At 45.7% G+C, this 15000-nt stretch overlaps 1 pseudogene; it reads left to right on the top strand.

Moving 5' to 3' along the window:
• LOC128358940 (chemokine-like protein TAFA-5) overlaps positions 1–7256 on the top strand; it is a 10716-nt pseudogene extending 3460 nt beyond the window's left edge.
• Positions 7257–15000: the final 7744 nt, after the last annotated feature.

Here is a 15000-nt window from a genome sequence, read left to right as displayed (position 1 = left end):
TGGGAGAACATCTTTTAACAGGAAGAACCCTCAGAACCAGACTCAGAGTGGGGGAACATCTTTTAACAGGAAGAACCCTCAGGCAGAACCAGAAACCTTTCCTCTGATCTGGTTCAGTATCTGCTGGATGTTCACTAGTCTGATGATACCGGCACCACCAAGAACCATTAAAGTGATCCTGATACCGGCTCAGTCCTTCATCACATAAACATTAACACATCTAGTCTCTGTCAGTGTAACAGTGTGTAGCAGTGTGTAGTGTGTAACAGTGTGTAGTGTAGACTCACTCATTTCCTCGTATTTGAAGCATTTGATCAACGAATGACGATCAGATGCTTCTGTGCTACTTGGTTTCATTTTATTTAAGTCAACATCTCAAAGTATTGAGTGCTGATAACCAGCTCTAGTTCTCACTCTCACTTGCAGTCTTTGTTTGGATCCCCAAAAGCGTGATCATGTCCACCATCCATCCAAAATAACCTTTATAATACCATAAAGGTTATTTTGGATGGATGGTTACTTTGGGTGAGGTGCTAGGGAAACAGGAAGTCAGCCTGATTGTGGCAGTCTGGAGATCAGCGTGTGAAAGGGTTGGATGTGTGAAAGTGTAACAGGTGGAGGAAGGACTCTACTGTAGTACACCAGTAATGAGCTGCAGCAGAGTTCAGTTCATCAGAACCAGAAGCAACTTCGCGGAACAGCGTCCCGTGATGTCGCTGCAAAAGTTCAACATTTTCAACTCGCGCGTTGACGCGATTCTTTGGCATCGCGCCACCCGCCGCAAAATCGCGAGTTTGCATTGACTTTACATGAAATCTTGACGCACATCATCGCGCTTGGTGTGAACACCCCTTTAGGAGTACAGAGGCTCAACTCATGAAACCAGGAGTACAGAGGCTCAACTCATGAAACCAGGAGTACAGAGGCTCAACTCATGAAACCAGGAGTACAGAGGCTCAACTCATGAAACCAGGAAGTACAGAGGCTCAACTCATGAAACCAGGAAGTACAGAGGCTCAACTCATGAAACCAGGAGTACAGAGGCTCAACTCATGAAACCAGGAGTACAGAGGCTCAACTCATGAAACCAGGAGTACAGAGGCTCAACTCATGAAACCAGGAAGTACAGAGGCTCAACTCATGAAACCAGGAAGTACAGAGGCTCAACTCATGAAACCAGGAGTACAGAGGCTCAACTCATGAAACCAGGAGTACAGAGGCTCAACTCATGAAACCAGGAAGTACAGAGGCTCAACTCATGAAACCAGGAAGTACAGAGGCTCAACTCATGAAACCAGGAAGTACAGAGGCTCAGCTCATGAAACCAGGAGTACAGAGGCTCATGGCTTGGGGCAGAGACGAGGCAGGACGCCAAAGCAGTGCTGGAGAGTCTTACATCAGGAGCAAAGAGAACAACCTGGCAGTGAGTGAGCAGGTTAGGGTTAAATAGTCAGTAGATTGCTGATGAGAAGCACCTGAGGGTCCAGGTGAGCAGAGCAGACTGATGAAGTGGGAGGGGCTGACTGGCAGACTGGAGCAGAGGAGGGATGGATGGAAAATTACCAGAACAGCAGTTAATAAGGAGAGCAGACTGTGGCTGTGTTCGAAACCGCATACTACATACTACATACTACATACTTCTATACTACACACTTCTATACTACATACTTCATACTGGGTATAAATGAGATGTATACAGGATTATTGGGTTAGGGTTAATCTCTGTGTGGTTGTTTGATAATTCTCTGAGACGCGACACTCTTCATGCATCCCAGCAGGAGACGACTGTCCTCTCTAGAGGGTTCGAGTTCGTCTCTGTGATCTGACAGTCCAGGTTGTTGCTTTCAGCTGCAGGACGATGCTGAGAGGAAGTCTCTGAACCACTGCAGTGATTCAGATCTGATTATACTCAGTCTGGATTCAAAACATTATAACGTTAATGAAAAAGAATAGAGATATTGTCTGGTTCATGTACTGATTGTAAAGCTTAATTAACATCAATTCAAACTCAGGTTCATGACTTTATGTCTCTTTTCATATTTATGTGAAGCTGTTTGATCTTTTCTCCCGTTCAAATGACACAAAGCTCATTTAAATGCTCTCAGTCCTGCCATTCATCATTAATCATCCTTCCTTCCTTCCTTCCTTCCTTCCTTCCTTCTCTCCTTCTCTCCTTCTTTCATTCATTCATTCATTCATTCATTTGTTTATGCATCTAAACATTTAGCTAGAAATACCTGTATAGTGTTAAAAAGGCAGTTTAATGAACTTTGGGTAAATCAGGCCACTATTGAAATGTTGGAACATAAATTAGGACATCCAGTTTGTCGTTGACACTTATGCGTGTGTTGTTTACATCATTTCTTACATGTCGAAGGCAGAAGGAGAGACAGGATAGCTGCTAACTGAAGCCCATAGAGAAGCATCAAAGGACGGGAACGTTAGTCCTAAAGAGGTTTGAGAAGTCTAGACAGAGACGTGTGTAAACAAGAAGATGTATTTAGGTTTAGATGTATTTAAACGTTCATTTAAAAGCAAAAGATCAGATTTATGAGACACGAGTCAGTGGGTTGGACTCTAATCTGCGTCTCTCTGATCTTCATCTGTGGTTTAATGCTTTTATCTGAATAATGACATCACACCAAGTATTAATAATCTTCTTATTATCCGTCCTGCATTGTGATAGATTCGGCTTCATGAGGGGAAAGATTCACAGTTCTGTTTGGTCTGTTCTGAACAAAGTTTAATCTTGCGATGATAAAACACGTCTTTGTTTGATTTGAACACTTTTAAACACTCATAAACTTTTATATTTATGAGAATTTTCAATTTAAATTACATCAAGTAAGAGAAAAGAAGACAATGACCAATACATAGACAGTAATAAAACAGTAAAAGGATAAAAAGGGGGGGGCAACAGTGACGCGTACATGTAAAAATAAAAAGATAAGAAAAATAAAACTAATGAAAATAAAATAAATAAATAAATAAAAAAAGGGAGGAGGGGGGGGGGGGCAAAAATCATGACAACTCTCTGTAAGCAGGGTAGGAGGGTAAAGAGAGTATCATTGGTCGTTCATATGCTCGAGCACTGGACTCCATATCCTGGAGAACTTAACCCTTAAACAGGCCTTACTAGTTATGTCATATGCACCTAAAGTAAGGAAGGAAGGAAGGAAAGGAAGGAAGGAAGGAAAGGAGGGAAGAAGGAAGGAAAGGAGGGAAGAAGGAAGGAAGGGGGAAGGAAGGGAAGCAAGGGAGGAAGAAGGAAGGAAGGGAAGCAAGAGAGGAAGAAGGAAGGAAAGGAAGGAGGGAGGAAGGGAGGGAGGGAGGGAGGGAAGAAGGAAGGAAAGGAGGGAGGAAGGGAAGGAAGGGAGGAAGAAGGAAGGAAAGGAAGGAAGGGAAGGAAGGGAGGAAGAAGGAAGGAAAGGAAGGAGGGAGGAAGAAGGAAGGAAAGGAGGGAGGGAAGAAGGAAGGGAAGGAAGGGAGGAAGGAAGGAAGAAAGAAAGGAAGGAAGTAAGGAAGGACAGAAGGAGGGAACATTTACCCTAACAGCTGAACTTAGATCTGAGGAAGGAAGGAAGGAAGGAAGGAAGGAAGGGAAGCAAGGGAGGAAGAAGGAAGGAAAGGAAGGAGGGAGGAAGGGAGGGAGGGAGGGAGGGAAGAAGGAAGGAAAGGAGGCAGGAAGGGAAGGAAGGGAGGAAGAAGGAAGGAAAGGAAGGAGGGAGGAAGAAGGAAGGAAAGGAGGGAAGAAGGAAGGAAGGGGGAAGGAAGGGAAGCAAGGGAGGGAGGAGGGAGGGAGGAAGGAAGGAAGGTAGGGAGGGAAGAAGGAAGGGAAGGAGGGAGGAAGGGAAGGAAGGGAGGAAGAAGGAAGGAAAGGAAGGAGGGAGGAAGAAGGAAGGAAAGGAGGGAGGGAAGAAGGAAGGGAAGGAAGGGAGGAAGGAAGGAAGAAAGAAAGGAAGGACAGATGAAGGAAGGAAGTAAGGAAGGACAGAAGGAGGGAACATTTACCCTAACAGCTGAACTTAGATCTGAGGAAGGAAGGAAGGAAGGAAGGGAAGCAAGGGAGGAAGAAGGAAGGAAAGGAATGAGGGAGGAAGGGAGGGAGGGAGGGAAGAAGGAAGGAAAGGAGGCAGGAAGGGAAGGAAGGGAGGAAGAAGGAAGGAAAGGAAGGAGGGAGGAAGAAGGAAGGAAAGGAGGGAAGAAGGAAGGAAGGGGGAAGGAAGGGAAGCAAGGGAGGAAGAAGGAAGGAAAGGAAGGAGGGAGGAAGGGAGGGAGGGAGGGAAGAAGAAGGAAAGGAGGGAGGAAGGGAAGGAAGGGAGGAAGAAGGAAGGAAAGGAAGGAGGGAGGAAGAAGGAAGGAAAGAAAGGAGGGAGGGAAGAAGGAAGGGAAGGAAGGGAGGAAGGAAGGAAGAAAGAAAGGAAGGACAGATGAAGGAAGGAAGTAAGGAAGGACAGAAGGAGGAATATTTACCCTAACAGCTTGAACTTAGATCTGAGGAAGGAAGGAAGGAAGGAAGGACAGACAGATGAAGGAAGGAAGGACCCGGAGGACAACAGAAGGTTAAAGAGTCTGTATCTCCTGGTGCACGTTGTCTGTTTAAGGGTTAAGAGAATTACCAGAAAGTTCGTATCTCAGTCTGTCCACATGCAGAATCCTTAAGAGTTCCTTCAACCAAGTAAACGTGTCATATTTCCGTGACTTCCTGTCGTGCGTCCCTCAGGTCAGCTGGCGGCGGAACCTGTGAGATCGTCACTCTGGACCGAGACAGCAGCCAGCCGAGGAGGACCATCGCCCGGCAGACGGCCCGCTGCGCCTGCAGGAAGGGACAGATCGCCGGGACAACGAGGTCCAGACCCCGCCTGCGTCGACGGTAAGATCCAACAGCCGAGATCATCAACCAGCGACACGTAACCATGACAACCACATCAAACAACATCATCATCTGTACCAAGTAAGATTTGGTACAGATGATGATGATGATGATGAGGAGGAAGGTTTCCTCTGCAGCTCATCAAACTTAACCCTCCTGTTGTCCTCGAAGGAAGGAAGGAAGGAAGGGAGGAAGAAGGAAGGAAGCAAGGAAGGAAGGAAGGGAGGGAGGGAGGAATAAGGAGGGAGAAAGGAAGGAAGGAAGGAAATGAGGGAGGGAGAAGGAAGGAAGGGAGGAAGAAGGAAGGGAGAGAGGAAGAAGAAGGGAGGAAGGAGGGAGGAAGGAAGGGAAGGGAGGGAGGAAGAAGGAAGGGAGGAAGGTAGGAAGGAAGAAAGGGGGATGGAGGGAGGAAAGAGAGAGGAAGGAAAGAAGAGAGAAGGAAGGAAGGAAAGGAAGGAATGAACGAAGAGTCAAAACAGACAGGATTTGCCCCGGAGGACGACAGGAAGCTTAAAGAGGAAGAATGTTTCCTTTGTTTTTTATTTATCCTCCATCTGTTAGTTCTTTGTCCCGTTTCCTGTTTGTCCCTCTGAGTCCTCGGTCCGAGTCCTCGGGGGACGGAGCGGCGTCTCGCGTCCGAGTCCTCGGGGGACGGAGAGGCGTCTCGGTCCTGAGTCCTCGGGGGGACGGAGCGGCGTCTCGGTCTGAGTCCTCGGGGGACGGAGCGGCGTCTCGGCTGAGTCCTCGGGGACGGAGCGGCGTCTCGGTCTGAGTCCTCGGGGGACGGAGCGGGCGTCTCGGTCCGAGTCCTCGGGGGACGGAGCGGCGTCTCGGTCTGAGGTCCTCGGGGGACGGAGCGGCGTCTCGGTCCGAGTCCTCGGTCTGAGTCCTCGGGGGACGGAGCGGCGTCTCGGTCCGAGTCCTCGGGGGACGGAGCGGCGTCTCGGGCCCGAGGTCCCTCGGGGGACGGAGCGGCGTCTCGGCCCGAGTCCTCGGGGGACGGAGCGGCGTCTCGGTCCGAGTCCTCGGGGGGACGGAGCGGCGTCTCGGTCCGAGTCCTCGGGGGACGGAGCGGCGTCTCGGTCCGAGTCCTCGGGGGACGGAGCGGCGTCTCGGTCCGAGTCCTCGGGGGACGGAGCGGCGTCTCGGTCCGAGTCCTCGGGGGACGGAGCGGCGTCTCGGTCCGAGTCCTCGGGGGACGGAGCGGCGTCTCGGTCCCGAGTCCTCGGGGGGCGGAGCGGCGTCTCGTTGTGGACGCTGCAGCTGATGAATGAAGCGATTATAAAACGGCCTCCATGTTTCCTGTTCTCTGGTTTTTGGGATAAATGAAGGTGGATCTGTGACGGTTATTAATCAGCTGGAGGACGCTCGCAGGTGTTCGGTGATACTCGCAGGTGTTCGGTGATACTCGCAGGTGTTCGGTGATACTCGCAGGTGTTCGGTGATACCTGAGATGAATCCTCCGTCTCTTTACACGCTGCTGAAAACACCTCCATCCATCCTGAGCCCTGATTGGTCAGAGAGCCAACGAGGAGCTGTGGAAACTCTAAACGTTGAACTTTATCCTTCTTTGAGGCACAAAAGTTTAAATTAATAATGAATCTTCACCGAATCAGACCAATCACTGCTTCACCTCGCCGTTACTATGGCAACCAGATGGCAGCTGTCAATCAGACTCACATGTTTAAAACCTTCTCAAACACAAAGATGACGTAACATTACTGAAACTTTTATTATATATATTATTATATATTATATTAATTATTATAAAGACAGAAAAAACATTTACTGTATGTGTGTTGCTTTATTAATGTAGCTAACGTTTTCCTTCCTGTCCTCTTCTTCCTCCTCCTCCTCTTCTTCTTCTTCCTCCTCCTCCTCCTCCTCCTCCTCCTCCTCCTCCTCCTCTTCTTCTTCATCTTCTTCTTCTTCTTCTTCTTCCTCCTCCTCCTCTTCCTCCTCCTCCTCTTCCTCCTTCTCTTCCTCCTCCTCTTCCTCCTCCTGTTCCTCTTCCTCCTCCTCCTCTTCCTCCTCCTGTTCCTGTTCCTGTTCCTCCTCCTCCTCCTCCTCCTCCTCCTTCTCCTCCTCCTCCTCCTCTTCTTCTTCTTCTTCTTCTTCTTCTTCTTCTTCTTTCTCCTCCTCCTCCTCTTCCTCCTCCTGTTCCTCCTCCTCCTCCTCCTCCTCCTCCTCCTCTTCCTCCTCCTCCTCCTCTTCCTCCTCTTCCTCAGTTTCTATCGTCAGCAGTCGTCAGTGGTGTGCGATGAGTCCGTGTTTGGATGATGAAGGTTGTGATCTCCTGCTCAGTCAGTCAGGCTGGACCTGCACACAACCAGGAGGCCGAGTCAAGACCACCACGGTGAGAACCTGGACCTGGACCATGTGACCTGGACCATGTGACCTGGTCATGTGACCTGGACCATGTGACCTGGACCATGTGACCTGGTCATGTGACCTGGACCATGTGACCTGGTCATGTGACGGCTGGTTTAATCTTTCTCTGTGTGTGATGTCATCATGTAATGTTGATTCTTCCTAGGCATGGGATGATAACCGTGTTCAAGGTATACCGCAATATGAAAAAGCCACGATAACCGAAACCGCCACATTTTCTGTCATACTGTTCCTGAGGTATGAGCTGTTTTTTGCCTGGTCAGAGACAGGAAGTGCTGGTCAAAGACAGGAAGTGCTGGTCAAAGACAGGAAGTGGAAAGGTCAGAAATCCCTCAGGTGGTGCAGCTGCAGCGTAGAGTATCATGACCCCTCACACTGTCATTACAGTGTATATTCAGGTTACATTAGCATGTCTGTCTTTATTTTTCTTCCTTTTAGGAACATTTTAGAGCTGGAATCTCAATACCGTGAAACCGTGATATTTTAGCTTATGGTTATCATACCGCCAGAATCTCATACCGGCCCATGCCTACTGAGCACAGAGGAGGGATTCATTCTGATAGTCATGTATAATGTGTAAGTTGGAGGTAAATCAGCATCTTATTGATCTGTTGATGATGTTACACTGAGCCTTTAAATCTGGGGGAAGTATGTCAGTGAAGTTCAGATGTGTGTTTCATACTCAGGACGGTATGAAGAGTTTGTTCCTTCAGTGAACGCATCACTCAGCAACAGCAGAGGAATCAGATCAGACTGTAACACACACAGCGGTTCATTGTTGGTTTGGATCCAAACATGAAGAGAAGTACAGAGAATGATCCTTTAAGAAGGTCACAGGTGTCTCTCTCCTGCGTTGTGGTTGGCTGGTTGGAGACGAGCCGGCGGTCGGAGAGTCTCTGCTCCGTTGGGAACGTTTAGTTTTTATAGAAGGAGTCGAAACATGGAGGGGAGCGTTGGAGTGTTGGAGCGTTGGAGCGTTTCCTGTCGGCCTCATGAGGAAACTGAAGCTGTCAGCTGTCTGAAATCACATGTTCGTCCTGAATGTGTTTGACAGGAAGTGAAACGATACGAGTTATGCAGCCAATAAAACATTAAAGTGAGAAACTGAAACATCTTCACCAAGTCTGACAACGAAATTGAGAGAGGAAGGAGAGGAGAGAGAGGAAGAGGAGGAGAGAGGAGGAAGAGGAGGAGAGAGAGGAAGGAGAGGAGAGAGGAGGAAGAGAGGAGAGAGAGGAAGAGGAGGAGAGAGAGGAAGGAGAGGAGAGAGAGGAAGGAGAGGAGAGAGAGGAAGAGGAGGAGAGAGAGGAAGGAGAGGAGAGAGAGGAAGGAGGAGAAGAGAGAGGAAGGAGAGGAGAGAGAGGAAGAGGAGGAGAGAGAGGAAGGAGAGGAGAGAGAGGAAGAGGAGGAGAGAGAGGAAGGAGAGGAGAGAGAGGAAGAGGAGGAGAGAGAGGAAGGAGAGGAGAGAGAGGAAGAGGAGGAGAGAGAGGAAGGAGAGGAGAGAGAGGAAGGAGAGGAGAGAGAGGAAGGAGAGGAGAGAGAGGAGAGAGAGGAAGGAGAGGAGAGAGAGGAGAGAGAGGAAGGAGAGGAGAGAGAGGAAGGAGAGGAGAGAGAGGAGAGAGAGGAAGGAGAGGAGAGAGAGGAAGGAGAGGAGAGAGAGGAAGGATAGAGGAGAGAGAAGCACATTGAAGGTCCAGGACTGGAATCTGTCATCCGGACGTCTCCAGGTCCAGATTACCTGTGAGACCAGAAAGCACAGACAACTCCGGGGAAGAAGTTTAGCTTATTGATAGAACATGAATGTTAATGGATATAGATGGATGGATAGAGAGAGAGAGGGAGGAGAGAGGATAGATGGATGGATAGAGAGAGAGAGGGAGGAGGAGAGAGGAGCCCAGTGCATCATGGGAGTCCCCCGGCAGTCTAAGCCTATAGCAGCATAAACTAGGAGCTGGAGCCCTTAACCCCAACTAGAAGCTTTATCACAAAGGAACGTTTGAAGCCTACTCTTAAACGTAGAGAGGGTTCTGCCCCCCGACCGAAGAGAGAGTAGCATCACATGGAAATACTACAATAAAGTACTAGTACCTTTAACAGTACTACAGTAAAGTACTAGTACCTCTAACTGTACTACAGTAAAGTACTTCTGCAGTCTTGTATGTTGATGCTTCTCATTTCTTTGTGTGTAATATTTGAATATTTGAGCTCTAACATGCTCAGATGTGTTGTAGCATTCGTTCCCTTCCTGTCGCTCTGTGTGAATTCATTAGACGGAGAGCTTTTATAATTCAGTGGTGTGTGAGGCTTGTTTCCTCTAATGAAGCCCAGCAGAGTCGCTGGGCTCCAGACGCCGGCTGACAGCAGCTGGAGGGGAAACGTGAAGCTGAGGAGTCACTCTGCTGCTGCCGAGCCGCTTCCCGCCAGAGGCAAACCTCTCAGCATGGAATCAGCTTCCTGCCTGAGACGTTGTTTCATATGTTGTTTGAGTTGTTTCTGTCGTGTGTTGACAGAAGCATTATTCCTACATGAGAATGCAATCAGGCTTCCACTCAGCTCAGCCTTACGGACATAAATCTGTTCTGTTGAGCACCTTTAGAGGAAAAAGCCAGAGCATATTCATCATATATGTGGAAGAATGAAGGAAAACTGATCTGTGTTTGGTTGTTTTATTGATTAAAAGCAGCGTTTGACTGGATTAATAAACTTCTACAGTATAAGCTGCTAAACTCTGGTGTCAGTAGGAGGTTTATATGAAGTGTTTGTTCATGATTTAGCTTTTTAAATTACAGCTTCTAGCTCGATAGTTTAACCTGTAAAGTCTGAACCATCAGATAATGAAACTGGAGTGTTTATTGGACCTTCGGACAAATAATTAAAACATTCATTTAATAACACTTTGCATGAGTTTAGTTTTGTATCATATTTGATTCATAGCATAAGTAAAACATAATGAATCCAACATGTTTAACCCTTAAAGGTTCTGATAGAGCTCATATCAGACACAACATGAAATATAATAACATGATTAACAGATAAATGAGCTTCTATAGCTGCTGTTTCTAATCTGATAAACACATTATCAACAGGAGTTAAACATAAAATAAGATACTAAATATTTAATTAACTCAGTATATTTCCTATTGAAGTATCAGTAACTAAAAATACTACAAAGAAAAATACAAATACTACAAAAAAATACTCTCAAAAAGTACAAAATACGGCAAATAAAGTAAAACATTGCAAAGAAAGATTCAAATACTTAAAAAACCAGTAGTATCCAGGCCTATAAACTGTGTCTCACTGATTGACAGCGTTAAAATAAAAAGCTCCCCTGGTGGTTGATCTGTGTACTACATGTATCTGATCCGATACAACAGACTTGATTTGTATCTAAATAATCCAGATATATTATATAACTATATTTACTCTTTAGTATGTGAATGTTTCATGTTTTGGTTATAAAGAGAATATGTAGGCGATGCCAGCGTAGGCGTTTTAGATATCTGAATGTCTGTATTCGCCTGCTAACGTTTAGCTGCAGATGTTGAAGCGTGATGTCATCGTGCTCTACTCACTGATTGGTCCGACTCTCTGCTTGTTTCCGTGCCGCAGGTCTCCTGACAGCGAGGACAGAACGGTTCTCCACAGACGGAACGGTTCCAGACAGACGGAACGGTTCCTCACAGACGGAAACCGTTCTCCACAGACAGAACGGTTCCCCACAGACGGAAACCGTTCTCCACAGACAGAACGGTTCCCCACAGACGGAACGGTTCCCCACAGATGTAATGGTTCCCCACAGATGGAACGGTTCTCCACAGACAGAACGGTTCCCCACAGACAGAACCGTTCTCCACAGACAGAACCGTTCTCCACAGATGGAACGGTTCCCCACAGATGTAACGGTTCTCCACAGACGGAACCGTTCCCCACAGACGGAACGGTTCCTGTCATCCGCTCCCTGCTGCTCTCTCTGGGAATAAAGTGACTCCGTTTGTTTTAAAGTAGATCTGAGAAGCTTCTGAGCTGCTGGAGACTTTTCTGTTTGGTTTTTACTGACGATGTTTGGAGACTTTCAGAGCCCCGAATAAACCTTCATATCTGTTTAAAGACACGAACACAAGCGACTTAACGGAGGAGAGTAATATTACAAGCTGAAGCTGGAACATGTATCCGTGTTGGGACGGTCGCTGTCAGTCTGGAAAATGTGAAGAAATCATCCGAAAATCAAACTTTGCTCACTTTTATCAGACGTGACGACATTTTAACCCTTACATACTGTTCAGCTCGAATCTGATCATTTTTACATTTAACAGCTGTAAAAACATAACACATGCTTTTTACCCTGAAATTTGATGACTTAGTCCAAAATGCACCAAAATGAAACCATATTAAATGTTATATTTTAGTCTAGAAGCTCCTAATGTTTGTCATTGAGGCTGTTCTGGGTCAGATGATCTAACCGTATCTATGTCCATGTGTTTTATTAAATGAATAGTTAATAGTTTCCTTTCCTTCCTTCCTTCCTTCCTTCCTTCCTTCCTTCCTTTCCTTCCTTCCTTCCTTCCTTCCTTCCTTCCTCCCTCCTTTCCTTTCCTTCCTTCCTTGGAATGGATGTCCATGTGTTTTATTAAATGAATAGTTAATAGTTTCCTTTCCTTCCTTCCTTCCTTCCTTCCTTCCTTCCTTCCTTCCTTCCTCCCTCCCTCCCTCCCTTCCTTCCTTTCCTTCCTTCCTTCCTTCCTTCCTTCCTTCCTTCCTTCCTCCCTCCCTCCCTCCTTTCCTTCCTTCCTTCCTTCCTTCCTTCCTTCCTTCCTTCCTCCCTCCCTCCCTCCTTTCCTTTCCTTCCTTCCTTGGAGTGGATGTCCATGTGTTTTAGTGAAATGAATAGTTAACAGTTTCCTTTCCTTTCCTTCCTTCCTTCCTCCCTTGCTTCCTCCCTCCTTTCCTTTCCTTCCTTCCTTGGAATGGATGTCCATGTGTTTTATTAAATGAATAGTTAATAGTTTCCTTTCCTTCCTTCCTCCCTCCTTTCCTTTCCTTCCTTCCTTGGAATGGATGTCCATGTGTTTTATTAAATGAATAGTTAATAGTTTTAATAAGGTAGTAGTTATGAGGATGAAGACTGATGGCTCTAATGGTTCTATAATAAACCCCACACTTCCACAAAGCTCTGCTGCTCCCTCCTTTCCTTCCCTCCTTCCCTCCTTCCCTCCTTCCTTCCTCTGCTCAGTTTACCTTTAAACACATTTACATTGTTATTATATGTTATATTTTCATGTCTGAGGTAAAACATGAATCAAGCTTTAACCCTCCTGTTGTCCTCCAGTCAAGGAAGGAAGGAAAGGAAGGAAGGAAGGAAGGAAGGAAGGGAGGAAAGAGGAAGGGAAAGACAGAAGGAAGGAACGAAGGAAGGAAGGATGGATGGAAGGAAGGGAGGAAAGAGGAAGGGAAAGACAGAAGGAAGGAACGAAGGAAGGAAGGATGGATGGAAGGAAGGGAGGAAAGAGGAAGGGAAAGACAGAAGGAAGGAACGAAGGAAGGAAGGGAGGAAGTCAAAACGACAGGAAGCTTTAATCTCATTTATTGATCAGTCAGATTATTGATGCTTTAAACACGTCTGAGCTTTTTATGAGGACAAACTGTGAACATGAAGGAAGGGAGGAAGGAAGGATGGATGGAAGGAAGGAAGGAAGGAAGGAAGGAAGGAAGGAAGGAAAGGAGGGAGCTTTATGAGGACAAACTGTGAACATGAACAGTATGTAAAGGGTTAAAGATGTGAGGCAGAACACCTGAATGTACTTTTATAAAACATGTAAATGAACCTCAGATAATAAAAAAACCTTTATCGTACAATATTTAATAAATCTGCATGAAAACTGACTTCAAATGATTTTATTTAAACCAGAGGAGTCAAACTCATTTTCATTCAAGGGCCACATACAGAACAATTTGATCTCATGTGGGCCGGATCATTAAAAAGATGGAGGGACGGAAGGAAGGAAAAGAAGGAGAAGGAAGGAAGAAAGGGAGCAAGGACAGATGGAAGGAGGAGAAGAGAAGACAATAAGGAAGGAAGGAAGGGAAGATCGGAATGAAGGAAGGAAGGAAGGAAGATCGGAAGGAAAGAAGGAAGGGAAGAAGGACAGAGGGAAAGGAAGGAAGAAAAAGAAGATCGGAAAGAAGGAAGGAAGATCGGAAGGAAAGAAGGAAGGGAAGAAGGACAGATGGAAGGAAGGAAGGAAAAGAAGATCAGAAGGAAGGAAGGAAGGAAGGAAGGAAGGAAGGAAGGAAGATCGGAAGGAAAGAAGGAAGGGAAGAAGGACAGAGGGAAAGGAAGCAAGGAAAAGAAGATCGGAAGGAAGGAAGGAAGATCGGAAGGAAAGAAGGAAGGGAAGAAGGACAGATGGAAGGAAGGAAGGAAAAGAAGATTGCAAGGAAGGAAGGAAGGAAGGAAGGAAGGAAGGGAAGAAGGACAGATGGAAGGAAGGAAGGAAAAGAAGATTGCAAGGAAGGAAGGAAGGAAGGAAGGAAGGAAGGAAGAAAGAAAGGTAAGAAGGACAGATGGAAGGAAGGAAGGAAAAGAAGATCAGAAGGAAGGAAGGAAGGAAGGAAGGAAGGAAGGAAGAAAGAAAGGTAAGAAGGACAGATGGAAGGAAGGAAAAGAGGAAGAAGGAAACTGGGCCGGATTGGACCTCTCGGCGGGCCGGTTCTGGCTCACGGGCCGCATGTTTGACACCCAAACATCTTTTTCTTACCTTGTTTAACGGTTTTGTTTCAGGGACGATCATCATTCATCATTTTTATAAACTGATCAACTGATTAAATAAAGAAAATCATTCAGACCTTTTGAGAATGAGAATATTTGTTTCAGCCTTTCGAGTCCTGTGAGGAAATAAAACTACTAAATGAGCTCAATGTGACTTTTAAAGGATCATTCTGTGATTTCTCTTCATGTTTGGATCCAAACCAACGAAGAACTGAAGCATCTTATTCTCCTATTGTCCAAAAACTATTAAAAAACACGCCAAAATAAAGCGTTCAAACTCTTCAAAGTAAAGGAACACGTCACCCAGTGCAGCGCTTTTATTGTGAAGAGTTTGGCTCGCTGTGGTCACGTGATGAATGAATCTGTCTCGTTGGTGTTTAATCTAATAAACTGTTTTATTTGCAGTCATGAGGCTCATAAACGATCATTTATTTAGTCTGACTTTAACATTTAGTAACTCATGTCTGATCCTGAATTATGAGGAAAAAAAACTTTCTTGCAGATTTTTTTCTCGCAAATTTACGACTTTATAATGTCGGAAATTTACGACTTTTTTTCTGGTTAATTTGTGACTTTATAATGTCAACGATTGTCCGAGTTTTTTTTATCGCAAATTTACGACTTTATAATGTCGGAGAATATCTGAGGTTTTTTTCCGAAAATTTACGACTTTATAATGTCGGAGAATATCTGAGGTTTTTTTTTTCGTAAATTTACGACTTTATAATGTCGGAGAATATCTGAGGGTTTTTTTCGTAAATTTACGACTTTATAATGTCGGAGAATTTACGACTTTTTTTCTGGTTAATTTGTGACTTAATCATGTCAACTATTGTCCGAGTTTTTTTTCATCGTAAATTTACGACTTTTTAATGTCAAATTCCAGGTCAGGTTTTTTTTTAAATGAGTGTAATAAACCGTCGTAGCTGTTTTGGCTCCAAACTGCAGATTTGTTGACAAGAAGAAA

This window comes from Scomber japonicus, chromosome 5 (genome assembly GCF_027409825.1).
Source record: "Scomber japonicus isolate fScoJap1 chromosome 5, fScoJap1.pri, whole genome shotgun sequence".
NCBI classification, from domain to species: domain Eukaryota; kingdom Metazoa; phylum Chordata; class Actinopteri; order Scombriformes; family Scombridae; genus Scomber; species Scomber japonicus.
The sequence above is the reverse complement of the archived record's forward strand: the minus strand, read 5'-3'. Positions and strand labels throughout refer to the sequence as shown.